Source organism: Ooceraea biroi, chromosome 3 (assembly GCF_003672135.1).
Source record: "Ooceraea biroi isolate clonal line C1 chromosome 3, Obir_v5.4, whole genome shotgun sequence".
NCBI lineage: Eukaryota > Metazoa > Arthropoda > Insecta > Hymenoptera > Formicidae > Ooceraea > Ooceraea biroi.
This window is the reverse complement of record NC_039508.1, coordinates 15,437,984-15,452,868: the sequence shown is the minus strand read 5'-3', so window position 1 is coordinate 15,452,868 and position 14,885 is coordinate 15,437,984. Positions and strand designations below refer to the sequence as shown.

The 14,885-nt window shown below is 41.7% G+C and overlaps 1 protein-coding gene across 8 annotated transcripts in view; it reads right to left on the bottom strand.

Moving 5' to 3' along the window:
* LOC105277220 (neuronal acetylcholine receptor subunit alpha-7) overlaps window positions 1-14,885 on the bottom strand; it is a 204,143-nt gene that overhangs the window by 118,619 nt on the left and 70,639 nt on the right. The window lies entirely within an intron of this gene.

The window sequence follows — 14,885 nt, the reverse complement described above, 5'->3', positions numbered from 1 at the left end:
ATTCCGAACTGTACGTCATCCATTTTCATGCATCTATCGTAATACGGATCGAAGGATTCGCGGAGTTTTTGATCGCGAATAAATTTACACGAGTTAATTAATCCCCGTTATACGAAAGATTAATTATTCGCCCGAATTCTAATAATTGCCGACAAAGTTCGGCCGGTTAATTTGAGCGGAAGCGATGAAATTTTACGGAAAGGCTGCTGAAGAAACTCGACCGTGAACTCTGTCATCAAATTAGTCGGAGTGCTCGTAAACAGGCGGAACTCTTCTGGACCGTCGATCTGTGACGGCAGTTACGTCGTCCCGAACATCTCGGGTCAGAGTTGACAAGAGGAGTTAAGAATCGCGATTAACCACGACGGAAGTTTCTCACGAAGAATTGCACCTTACACGATTCGGTAATCGCGACTCATTCGTAGACTAAATACGGGACGCGATTAATTTCACGGAAGCTGTGATTGCGAAGATAAACGCTCTCGCGAATATATCGCACGTCCGACAAACGGATATAAACGGATGAAATAAATGGACAATAAGCGTACAAAAATAAGAGTAATATCGTTGCCGCATCCGTACACTTCCAAACATTATGCAAAATCGAGTAATTTAAATTAGAGTTATCGCTGGTTGTAGACCGGAGCGTAACTCTATACTTCATTTACATCACGCGCGCCATACGATAAAGCTGCGAGCGTTGTTAATCCGACGCAACCGCTATTGCCTTATACAGAGTGCCGTGATTTATGCGGGAAATTATTACGAGAGGAGGGAAATGTATTACGGTCAGCACGAGGGGCGGAGGGGGAGGGGTGGGCGGGAAAGATATCCGGGAAAATCTCGTAAACTCGATAAATCATATTTCCTCGGCAAGCGAGTTAACGTTCGCCGGGGAGAGGGATTCCTCCTCAAAACCGTCGACCCTTCAGCTTAGCCCGGATATTCGACGGAGTCACGTATTCACGTCGCTAAATATTCATCGCTACAGGCCGCGGCACGGCCGCGAATCAGAAAACTGCAATCTCTCGAGTGCGAAGTTCACGAATTCGAGAGGGATAAGGCCGCGGCGGCATGCGCGACCTGGTTTCGCGATCGCGTCGGCGGCGACGGTGGCGGCATGCCGCTTGCATAGGAAACGCACCGTGCCGCGCACGCGGCAGCACGTTTCATAATGTATACTTCAATTTCCGGTCCGCGCGGTAAGTCCGCGACGTTTGCTCATTAGATTACGCGGCTGAATTGCGCAAACGAGGGATTCAGCGTGCCCGCGCGGTGAAAGTATCCGTTCTCGTCGGTCGACAGAGGCGCCGCGGCGTGTCCCACGATGAACTGAGATTCTCTCAAGTTCCGTTTCCGCGCGATAGCTGTCGTTTTCCACGGTTTTGCATCTCACGGAAGCGAGACGTAATGAAGGTTGTACTCTTGACAACGGCGACGACGATAGCATTCCTCGAAAAATAAAATCTCTCCTTCAATGTGCGAACGTCACTGTCTGTTTTATATCCACCGCGCCAGATTTCGCAGTGTTGAAAGCGGATTTCCCCCTCGTCGCTTGGTGATCCCGCTTTGCAAGTTGCTCGTGAAGCGCGACTCTTGACTACATTTATCCTTTGTGATCCAATAATTTCGTTAAATAGATCAATAAACATTGTATTTGATAGGTATCTTAGTATTTCCTTAATGGAGTAAAGTGGATGCCTTTCGAATATCGGTTTATTAATTGATACGCTACTATGGACGGTATATTGATCTTCTAAATAATAATGAATTTGCTTGATTTACTTATTTAATGCAATGCTAGCTCAGACTTCGTCATAATAGCATTATGTAGGACATGGTAACACAGTTTTCAAGTTTGCTCGAAAATCTCCACGGGAAAAATGCGTCGCATTGCTTCATGGGGCTAGTTTTACAACAGTATACAAGTACTTATACTGTTATACTGTTACTTAACTTTGTGTTCTGTGTATTCCCCTATGCAGTATACTTAACGAGCCATACTCTCGTTTCTCACCATCCTGGACGTTGAATCATGTACAATCGAACCCCTTTTTCCACGACAAAGTGTACGCAGTGAATAAGAAAGATGGAAAAGAATGAGGTCATTGATCATGATTAATATTAACGCAAATTGTTAATGAAAATTGCACAAATATTCAAAGATCTAGACAAAGAAATATCCGTATATCTTGATAAAAATATTTGCTGCACATCTCATTTCCTACATTTGATTTACGCAACAACAAAAATATAATTTAATTAATATTGCTGCGCGAATTTCTGTTTTCTTATTTTATTTGCTGAGAGATATTTCCTGCGTCGACGAGAGTGGAGGTATATGAGCGGAATGATCCGCGAGGGAACGCCCGAAACTCCAGTGATTAAAGAGAAAAATACGATAACACTTCCCCGTAAAGCGTGACAAAACTGTGGCGCCGTATCAGGGGTGGGCTAACTTCTATTGAAGTTTGGATTAAGTAAACGTTTCGACATAACAACGCCGATGCGGGGTCCATGTCGATGATGCTGCACGATAAATAAGCCGTTTTTGTGTACCGTGTAGCTATAAATTTCTAGAATCCATAATAACAGCACGGACATTAGGGCCAACCTTTATTGGGGAATAAAAAGCCCTGTTTTGCATGTACGGAGGAAATGCGTGAACTTTAGGCAAAGTATTAAACACCTAGCAGCTGCAAAATAAATGTGCGAAATAAGAGCAAAACAAATAAGTTTGTTAGCAATTTTAGGGGGAACACTTGGCCACGATTGAAAGCGAAGTATACCGGTACGCTGACAAATTTCTCTATTGAAGGGAAAACTTTTAGAAAGCCAGTAGATTTTTCTCTTACGTAGGAAACTTTTATCGAATCAAACTTTTGGCCATTTATCGAGCCGCAACGATGTTGCAGTGTTGTAACAATATCTTATATCTTCGCGGTACAAGCGGTGCCTAATATAACGGAGGAATGTAGTTCAGTTCAGTCTGCACGCTTTCACGCGAAATATATTGTACCGATGGGAAATGAGAGTCAATTGAGTCATTGAAAGTATGTGCTTTTCTCTTTCATCGATCACAATGTTACAAAGATATAAACAGTTTCAAAAGATGTTTCATTCAAACATTCCATCCAATTCACGAAAGTAGCGCGCCTGGAGAGAGGAATTGCCCACTAAATTTCATCATTTTCGAGAAAAATAGTCACACTCATTTTGCATCGTTTATTAAGGCGAAACGTGTCGTAAATCACTATGACCAATGCGAATTAAGAAAACCACACGTGTTACGCGAATGCGTTCTCTCCCCTGACCGAAATAGTGTGCGGGCAGCTACGCACACATGCTATTCGTCTTCGGATGGCCACAATGGGTAGGCGTATGCATTCTACCAGCTTCCTCGCGCGCGTATTAATGCAACGCGTGCTTCGGGTTAAGGTCGGCGGCTATATATGGCGATCTTCCGAAACCGCAGCCTCTAGCTGGGCTGCCGCACAATCGTGACACCGCGCTGACCGGATTGGCGATTCCGAGGATCGGATTCGTCCGCGAGCTGAGATAGTAAATTACGCAGGCGGTACTGTATATCCGAAGTTTCCCCGCAGCCCGTGATTTACAATTGTCAGATCAAGTTACGCGAATTAATTATAACGCGCATGAGCCATTTTGTAAGGGCATTCTGCTTCGGTTCGGCCAACTCTTTGCGATGAGTAAATTGCCGACGAGTAGTTCACAATTTTGCGACCCGATATTTTCTCTCTCAACGTTACGCGAATTTATTTGCGCTCGCGAACGCGTTATATTCTGATATTTTATTGTATATTTTTCTATTTTTTTTGTTTCATTCATATATATATATATATATATATATATATATATATATATCATATGTTTGTTAATCCACTGCTTTTATCGTGTAGATATCACTTTACCAACTGCGATGTCGAATTTGATTTATTAATTTTAAGTATATTTATAGTGCGTAATAAACATGACCTATTCTACTTTTGAACTATTTTCAAACTATAAGGCTTCTGTGAAGTACGCTAGATGTAATATAAAAATGATTTCCATCCGTTTCAAAGTGTCATATAGATTTACGTTACGACAGATACGGTATAGTCGTACCAGAGTGAAATATGTATCCAGTATCCAGACATGATGTAAAATCATAAATGTCTAAAAGGCAAAAAATATTCTACATCAAATAATTCAACAAAGTTAAAGTCTTGTCTGTTAAAGGGAGCTAAAGTTCATACTGACTCACATGACATACATTCATTCTGCTGACACATTAATTTTTGCAAATGTCTTTCATATAATAACAAAAATGAAGAATAACGAAAATGTGCAAAATTGAGAATATCGATTAAATAATACTAGCCCTGTAAAGCTGTCTTACAAACTTTGATCGCGTGTATCATAGTCTAGCGCAAGAGAAGCTCTGTCATAATCGTAAAGTTAGTACTAGGTATTCGTTTTTGTTGCATAGTCGGAGACACCAATGGTGGCCGGAAATTTCAGTAGTCATATCACTGCGCAGCCAGGAACGGTACGATAGATATTATTGATCTCGTTAGAGTGATTAGAATTATCGGATTATGCGGCGAAGGAGAAGCGCCCGGTTAACTTGCGTAGGTTGGCTCCCTCATAGATTGTAGTAAAAGTCAAGATCACGTAGTCATCTGAACTGTTAATTCCACGGATGATAATTCACCAAAATATATGATCTTCCATATTTTACATAACTTGATACGTTATGTTACAACATTGGTTGTAACATATATCCCGTTTACTTAGCGTTTTTAATAACGAATATATGTTACAATTCCAATATCATCCACATTTTCCAGTGGAAGGAAAAAATTTCTCAACGTCAAGAATAATAGGTGCGCGCTACTTTATCGTGATTGTTTTTTACCTTCTTTCTCTAGAGAGGTATAATCCGTTCTTTATTCATCCAATGTAATAATTGAGGATACACGGCTTCTCTTCTCTTTTTCTAAAAACATAATAGTTTCATACAGGGGATTGTCCGATATTAGCGTAATAACGTGATGGTACAGAAAGCCGCCGCGGATCTTAGGAAAAAGAGGTCAAAGCGCAGTGTCAACCGTTTCCCTCGAGAATCTGGATTATTCTCTATTATTCACAATTTTATATGTCTCGTACAACTCCGTTCGAAAAATCTTTAACCTACTTATGCCAATAATTCCATAGGAATGGCCTAATTGAATACCGAAGACACAGTCAATTTAACCGATGACTTTTCGGATGAGAGATAACGCCTTTTAAAGTTTAAGTATAAGTCCGCAAATCTCTGTTAAGCACAATAGAGACGTTGTTAAAGCGCACCTGGTTTCCATCAAGGCCAGCTTAACGGGACCGGCGGCGTTGGACGGGTGTATACGTGAGACTCGTGACACGAGCAGCAATTAATTCAATTTTCGTAAAGCGCGACAGCAGGCGCAGCAGATCGGGGGAATACACGCGGGAGCAACATTCTACAGGGTAAATTATCAGTTTCGCATGCGCACTTTATCTTCCTCTCTCATTCTCCGAACGACTTTATAAACGACTTTATAATTGTTTAATGTCGATTAAACGGAATATGATTTAGAGAGGCCTATTGTTGGCGAATTTTCACCGCGACATACCACCACAATGAGTGCGCACGCGCTTAGAAATGAGCGGACATTAATTAGTGCGTTGCTTGCAATCAGTCATGTTAACTCGGTTAACCACCGACGATTCGTTTCCCGATCGACGGAGCGCGCGTTTGTTTAATGACTGCAGATTAAACAAATGCCTCTGCGAGCCTTCCCTCAAAGAATCATGCGTGCCGGCATTCAACAAATTACCGACAAGCGACGATGTTAAAGCCGCAAACGTGCATCTGGATTACGTGTAGAATCTAAATTTTCTGTGCGCTACAGCGCCGGACTTTTATCGGTTGTTGTGTTCCTGTCCTCGAGAGACTTCCTTCATTCCGTATGCATTGTTATTCACTATCTATTTCGGTTATAACAAGCAACGTGGGGAAGCACGTAAGCTGCATTTTCAAATCCCGACCTCGTAACGCTTTATGCCTGCGTATCAACTAGGGATTGCAGCAGGATGCACGCGTACGAATGCATATGCCCATCGTCTATTTCGCGAAAGCTCCATGCACAAGGGCAGGAAGTGCATGCTCGAGAAAGGACATACACTGGCCGTTCGTAAGCACCGATATCTTGTCTTGTCTCTTATTCATTTTACGTACGTGTGCTTTTGTCCGGAATATACGAGCGACGCGATAACATTGCTTCTTGCGAAACATGTCCGAAGTTCCCTCGAATTTCGATTCTCTTAAACTCGGGGAAATACATACTTCTCTCTTTTGATAAATGCGAGCATTTCGGTAGGACGAGATTGCGGAACATCGGGGTCAGCCCTTTGAATCGTTCTGAGTTTGTCGTATGATGACATCGTGACGACATCATGTATGCCGCGCACGACACAAAATAAAATTAAATTTGATAAAAGATCGGCCGTGACCACACGTCGCGTGAGATTTACGTACGTGATTGTGCACGAGCGCCGCTCGCAATTATTAATCGAAAAAATTTACTCTCTCAGATTTGTGTCATGGTTTTACCCAAAAACTCGCTCCCGTCAGTCCAAGCAGTAGTATAACGATATTCATTCGTCGATCAGACTCCAATCCGCGATTTAATCCTCCTTGAATAGCCGTAGCGTGCGTAGCCAATATTTCGAAAGATGACCAGACAATGTTTCGTTTACCGAACAAGGTCAGAATAAAATTGCGGAGATAAATCAAGACTACAACGCGTCATGTGTTATGATTACACGTCGTAAGAGAGGACGTTTGATTTCTCGCTTGCAATTAGGTCGACCAATCGTGCCGGCGGCGGTCGTAAAATCGTTAACATTTGCAAAACGTTCGCCATAACGTGACATGCTGAACGCTTCGAAACATTTAACGTGACGTGTTACGTTATTGGTCAGCGAGCGTAATCCTATATCGATGCCAGTACATTCGCTGTACCTTTGACACCGTATCGAGTTACAATGGCATTAGAGTTCACAGTTGAAAACAGATAATATCGCTTTCTCTCTCGTATTTCTATAATTGGAAATCTCGGTTTACGCAAACCTTGGATGTTCAACTGGTGTGATCTCCCGCATGTGTGCGATATGATTTGGGCAAATCGCGCTCTTTGAAAACATCATCTTTCTTAGCATTCATGTAACTGTAATTTGATCACATGTAGATCAAATTATTAATTGTTTGACGTAATTATGAGAGGAAGTAGATATCGAATTTTCTGATAAACTCTATGCGATTTACTTTCATGATTCTTTCTTAAATCATTCAAGGTTCTCTTCCCCTAACGCTAGAAATTCGTATTTTTAAATTTATGTATTATTAAATCGGCAACGCAACCGAGAGGTGGATGATGTATACTAGGTACAAAGTGAGAAAATGTCTCAATTTGAGCGGAGTGCTTTTAGCGCGCTTGCATAAAGCACATTAATGTGGATGAGTTATCGACGGGATTGCATTACACGTGATTCTACAAATTATCACGCCGCGAGTAAATTAACTAGCACAAATTCGAGAGATACTTTTCATCGGTAAGTTGAGTATCGCATAATTGAAAGATAACAAAGTGACAAGGTAATTGCCTTCACAGTAATGTCTCAAGTCACTCGTGACTGTGCGAGTTCGGCAGACGCACGATTAAATCATGGGCGAATTATCTCGCGTGACTATCGAGTTTTGCTTCCGGCGATAAATAATTGGACGCTAATATACGCAGAAAGCGCAATTCGACGAAAATCCGGTGATTTTACGCGAAACGGATTACCGGCTAGGGGAAAAGCGATAATACCGCAATTACGATACCGCTTGGAGGACTCGTACGTCCTTTGCCGGAACTTCGGATGTAAGCGCGAATTAGGGATAATTACTGCTGAAATTGTGACGTTCCTGGTTGAGTGGTCCTATAGGACGATGTACAGGAGAGCGCTGCTGTGCAGTTAAACAAAATTTTGGATGCACACGGTAATTAAGGATAATTGCTTGCGAAACGTTAACAGGATCTGTGAAGCACCTAGCATGCTGCGCGGACAGCTGCAGGTCTCTACGAAATTTTGGATGCGACAAATTAGAGTTGATGCAAAGACATTCTGCAAACCTTGGTCATATAAAAATAAGCAATTTCTCATTTGGAGTATAGAACAAAAGAAGTCATCGAGCTGAGATGAGTTCTCACGTGAATTTCTTTCGTTCAATGCAATTATAATACGTGTGAATATTTGGTCGCATAATATCCCTCGTATTGATGAAAATAAGCACGTCGAGTAAAATATCGGAACACACGCAATTGACGATTATTCACGATTGCTGCGACAAGCAAATCAAATTCGAAATACTGAATTCAGTTTCATTCAATTATAAAGCGCTAAATAAAAAAAAATAGTAAAAATGAGCCGCAGATACACTCGCGCGAAATGTAGTGCGCGCGTGCGTATGGTGTGCGACGTGCAAAACCGATTCCCCTGATATGATATTAAATAACTCGCGAGTGAACGGAGATATTGCACCTTCAATTGTACATTGCAAGTGATACGGTGGCGGGTGCTTATTTGCATACTAGTGAAATTATGAATATGTCGATGAAGAACAAACGAACGAGAAGGATCGAAGCGTGCTTCGAGAGAATTCAAGCGCAAGCTTTTAAGCGCTATCGGTCTGAACTTTCGTCTAACGAAGGATTTCTGTATATGAAAATGGTGCCTGGTAATTGGAGATTTTATGCTGGATCTCTCCTGTGAGTGGCACAACAATTTCGTTGTATAGAGCGTTGTATAGAGCGTAGTATAAAGCGTGGAGTCATACATCGCAGCTCGTTAAGCGCCGGTCGATCGGGATTATTCATATTGCATTTGAACATGCTTGAGCTAGCACTATTTATATCAACCAGGAACTATGTAAATGTTTTTACTTAATTAGCGCGTGTGTCTTGGAACGTTTACGGCGTCGTCCCCGTTTATCTCTCGCCAAATAACTGATTCCGCCATAAAATCGCTCCTCCGTGAACGAATTAATCTCGTTTAATTTCGACGAATTTCATATCAGACGATCGTTCGTGATCGTTTAATCAGAATTATTATCCGGGAATGAGCGCGCGCTTAAATGTGTGCGGGATCACACCGTAAAATGAAAACGATAATCGCTGTATCGCTGAAAGGTCCATTTGCGAGAATAAGGAGTGAATGCGTAAACGAGGTTTTCAGAAATTGTTCAGAAGGAGAGAGAATGCGGTCGATTAAATCTCTCGAGACAAAAAAACAAACGCGGGCGTTATAATTGCCTACGTTCTATTATCATTTCATTATATCGACGATAAGACGTACATCAGCGCCTCCGCCGAATGATTTAATTTAATTAAATTCGCGAAACGCGCGCGCACGATTGTCTCCTGCAGACAATTCACTTTCTACGAACAGATCAAACACAATTCCGGAATAATTTCCAGAAATTAATTGCAAATTTTTTTCGGAGGAAAAATATCAGGATTTGTCTTCGGAGTATCACACTCGACATTGATACCACGATATTTTCGTTTATACTCACACGTAGATGCAAACATATAACCGACTGTTTGAGATGTAACTCGTTCGCCACTTCGCGCTCGCTCTTACTTACGAAGCAATTACGTGCCTCGCAATCACGAGCAGTTGCAATAAGCAAACCTCTAAACTATGATTCGTTTGCGGTTTCAAAGCGGGTTCTAACCCCCGGGAATAAATATAAATTGTACGTGAACGTGCGACATGCTCGAAATTGTGAGTCCGTTTGCCAGGCGTATCGCGCGTTCTTGATTTTATCGGAGCGCTATTACGCACCTACTTCACCGTTCTGCCGGACGTATCAAAGTGCAACTACAATCTTGCGGTGCCATCGCTAAGTACGCGGAAACTTTCGGGGAATATAATATGTACGTGGTACGTTTATATACGAAGCACTAATCTGTAAGTGGAGTTCCCAGCGTCTACGAGATATACGAAGAGGAATACCCTGCATGCGACAGCTCTCACATCAAACTTCTTGAAAACATCAGGCACTGGCATGTTCGTCTGTGGACGGAGGGGACTGAAAAGTTTATCTCGAATTTTTACGTGATTCGAGGCCAAGTTCTTTGTTAAAAATGTCATTGTACTTTCCTCTCTCGGACGCCTGTCCGGCGCTTTCGCTTTTCTTGTGCGAATTGTACGACCCTTCGCGGGATCTGTCCCTTTCGCGATGGTCTGTCATGTTCCCAGAAGGACGGATAATATCTTTTAGCTCGTACAGCAAACATATCGTGTACATATAAATGCAGTCATACGCAAGCCCTGACACGTCCCAATTTTTCTACGCGGCTTCGCTTTTAACCTTTTGCGATGAAATGGATCACAAAACCTATATCACCGGAAGTGGTATATTTCATCCCGGTACGTTCTATGTCGTTGTACATTCTAAAATAAAATTTTATTTTATTCCATTGTAATCTATAGATATTATATAATATAATAATATATAGGCGAAAGTGGCCATGATCATATCTTAGATTACACGCGTGTTTAATTTATTTTATTCTCCAGTTTTCTCTTTGTTTTCAATATTTTATCAATTACTAATGCGACGAGAAAAATTTAGTTCTGCTATATTTTTCCACGATATATAAGAAAATATTATTCTGAAATTTAATGAAAAAATAATATTACTTTATATTGCAAAGTGGAAGTTACATAGGTACTCAAATAAAGACACAGTATACCGTTTTGTATTCTGTTGCCAATTCAATTGCATGTTAAGCTCACTTCGGATCGATCATTTGCCGTTAAGTGATCGGTGTCGGGTTTCCGTGTTTCATGTCACAATATCTGTGCGAATTAGAGGAATCAAGTAGCACCTATCATTCTATTCGTATCATGTCTTGCAGGTGAATTTATGCTAATGCCGGTGAAGAGAAGAGGGTTGTGATGGATGCGCACGTATACACGTATGTCTCTTCAGGTACCTGGAGATACGCATTTCCAAGGATCGGATGAGGGCGGTCGATGTTGGGCGCGATAGAGTCAAGTCGAGGGCTTGCCGGGTTAATGCAAGTGAGCGAATGCACTTTGCGGAGATTAGATAGATAGGAAGGACACGATACCGACTAACGCTGCTCCTTGCGCGCTTGTACATACAATATGTATACATATACATATACGCTGTATTCTGTAGGCAGCACAACCACTTGCATTGCATCCCGCCCGGAGCATCACCCGGACGAACGATCATCATTAAACACTCTCGAAGTTGAGCTCGCATTTATCGTTATGCGATTCGCTGAAGATGCACGGAACATGCATCCCCGTAAACCGCGGCATGTTCGTGTTTGACAAACACCGCACACGCTTGCGTTTGCGATTTGTCGATCGGTACTGCTTTCCAGAAATACGCGCGGACAGGTGACAATGCCAGGCCATCGTTTTACGACATCCCGCATTCTGAGTTCTGTAATGAATTCCGCGCTGCTTACGTCAATGCTTTCAATCTCCGTCTAATGGTACGAATATGCGGTCGAATGAGTCGGTTTGAAAAAATAAAGTGGATAGAAAGACATTTCATCGGAGATTGTAATGATGTAAGTTCTCCAACTACTTTTCTCGATTTCTCGGTGTTTTCCAGTGTAGAAGATTGCACAAGTGGAGAAGAAAGAATAAGAAAACTTGTCCAGATCGAAAACAATGCTGTCGCTTCTATAAAATATGCGTAATATATAATAGTGCGAGATTAAGATCTATTTTATGTGTTTTCCGGCGACGAACGCCAATCGACTTCCATATCAGGGAATAGATTCGATTAACCGGAATTGCCGTACATTTTCGTTTCCTCTGAACTCCCCTAGAGCATTGCTTAGGAATACATAAATCAGCCTATCACGCTAGTTCTTCGGAATCCCATATGGATCGTTTATTGTGGCTTCTAAAACGAAGAAAAAATAGGTTTATCTCTTGTTCAGGGAAATATTTATTTATTTAACTGCCAGACTATTTATCTAACTGCCGGGTAACGTTTAATCCGTGTTTAAATCAATATCAGTAACAGAAATATTTTATTGTGCTCATAAAAATTGCAAAAATTGTTAAATATTTTCTGTCGTAATGCAAAATACTTAATAGTTAGATTTGCTAGTGTTCGAATGTTCTTTCATCTCATCAAAATCGAATATTAAAGAACGAAAAAATACATGATCATTTCTTGAGAAACGATTTTCTCAAATTGATGGAGGAATCAGTGAAAACGCGAAGCACGTAAAACGTCCCGATATAATCAACGGCGAGAATCTACATGAGATTTCACGTAGATACACGTATCCTCCGAAAAGGCAGTTTAGTGTCTCTGCCGAGCCATAAACGTAATTCACCCGTGCTAGCAGTCGTTACGAAGAATCAACCGGAGCTATCCCCTGGTAAGCGAGTGATAAACGCATTCTTCCTAGTCGGCCGTGTATTATCGGTGTCCTCCGGGGATGCTGAACAATGTCGTCGATCGTTAACCGATAGTCGGATAAATAGGCTTGCCTTGACATAAACATGCTCTCACCGATCGGCTTTTCATTATTCTTCGTCGGGCTCCGATTAATGCACAGTCCTTTCTTAATGTCAGCGCGAAGATGTCACGATATCACAAAATACAGTTCACCGAAATACTTGACAATCTTATTATACCAATATCATGGATCGCAATCGATCAATCTTACGTAATGCATAATAATTCGATGAATATTTAGGAATAAGCGGCTAACACAACGATTTGTTCCTTTGTGCTTGGGATTGTTTCTATTATAACTTTTGTTGGCCGAAGAGTTACACCTGTCACTGAAAACTGGACGGTTCTATTTAAAAAAGCGTTCGCTCTCTGTACACCGGCTATTCGATATTTCCGCCCGTCTTGCTCATTTGACAAGCCTGCAAGCAACTCAGCTGTCCATCATTTTATTCATTCGCTGCTCCATGCGCGCTCGTGTCGTTCGTGTCGTCGTTGTCGTCACCGTCGTCGTCGTGGTGACGGAAACGCGATAAAAATTTTGTTGCCTGCTCATTCGCGAATATTTTATTATTCATACCTTGGAGAATATAAAACGTGCGTGCTCGCGCCGTCGCATAATCGCCGGCTGTTTCTCGTTACAAGTGTCGCGCACAATGTTACGTGCCGAATTCGTAGCATCGTGGCCATATTGCATGATGTAAAAGCTTTCGGTCGCACAATGATAAATGTAGGAAGTATGCAAATATTTGTCCGAGCGCAACTTGCCCGCCATATATTTCATTTCTGTGTCGCAGAAACAGCCGGTTAATGCCGATGAGTCCGCGATTTATATCGTACGTAAAACGTTTTCGAGAGATACGCGCTTTACTCGCAATCGCTCCTTCATGCCGACTTATTTGTATCGTGAAATATATGGATATAATGAAAAATTATGTGTGTTATAAATCAGCAGTGAAGGGAACATAAACCTTGAGCCCGTCTATCGGCTGTCGAGAAGAATGGCGCGCTAAATCGCGCCGGCGACATGCCTGCTTGGACAAAATGAGGAATAATTTTCAATGAGAATACATCGCGAGTAAATTTTTATCGTTTCATGTGAGTGAGGAAGATGATTCAGTCGCGAAAAAATCTCAGGAAGCTGCAGTAAATTGATAAATATTCTTATTAGATCGTTTTTTGATAAATGCTTCAACTTCTACGTTGAAGCAAAAGATTTGCACATTCGTTGAATTTGTATTTCCGCTTTCTACGTATGAATATATACGCGCGCGCGAGTCATCCGTTTTTTTTATTTTCGTGTAGATTAAATGTACTCTAAAACTTGTTTTAATCTATGTGGTATAATTAATTAAACAACTTCAACGGATTTTTATTGTGGAAAGAGAGATTTTCTTGCTTATGTTTTTCACGTTCTTCCTGTATCTCTACATCTGCTTTTTACCTTTTACTGGCAAAATGTAATTACCGTGAGACAATTGAATAGTCCTTCATTATACAGGTTTATCTTGAAAATCCCACAATTAATTGGAAAAGCGTTATCACCATTTCCATTCTCGCACATGCTTTCAGCAAAACCCGACTGTTTTAGGATGTACTAGAAGTGCGTCTCCTGGAATGAAATTCTACCTGCTTTAACAAAGATTACGGCGTCGTCTATCTTTCTCGACTTTCCTCCGCTAATTACCAGGTCCGTCGGAATTCACGGAGCGTTCGCACGGCAGCCAATCAAAAGTCCATCAAATGAACTTCCGACTTAATCGCTTGCGGAATGAGTTTACTGTCGAGAAGACCGTCCCGCGTTCCGACGTCGCTGAATATCGCTGTGTTATCCAGAGCGACGAGATACGTTCGGACTAGACGAAATAATAGGTGAACGCTATAATTGGGGGCTGTCACGAGGATCTGCGACAGTCACGTGATAAGAATTTCTGTTAAAACCTGTTGCTGCGTATTTGTAATCGTGACGCGAAGACCTTCCGTTTTTGGCATCTTTTCTCTCGGTGTGATCTCCAAAATGAATTCGATATCCAGCTCACGCTCGCGTCCGTCCCTCTACCCCGCTGTCTGATTTATATTCCGGAACTCGTCGGGGTCGTGTTTGATGCTCCGACGCCGGTACGCCGGAATGCTGCATCTCCCCGAGAAAGAAAACCAACGGCTTTTGAATTTTTTTGCCGATCTGTGTAATTCGAAAGTTCAGCCGTTATTGCGAGCTGCAAGTATTTCAAGCTATAGAATCTAAATCAGTAAAACATCACGTACGCCAATAAGAAAATTTAGGGTCGAGTAGACT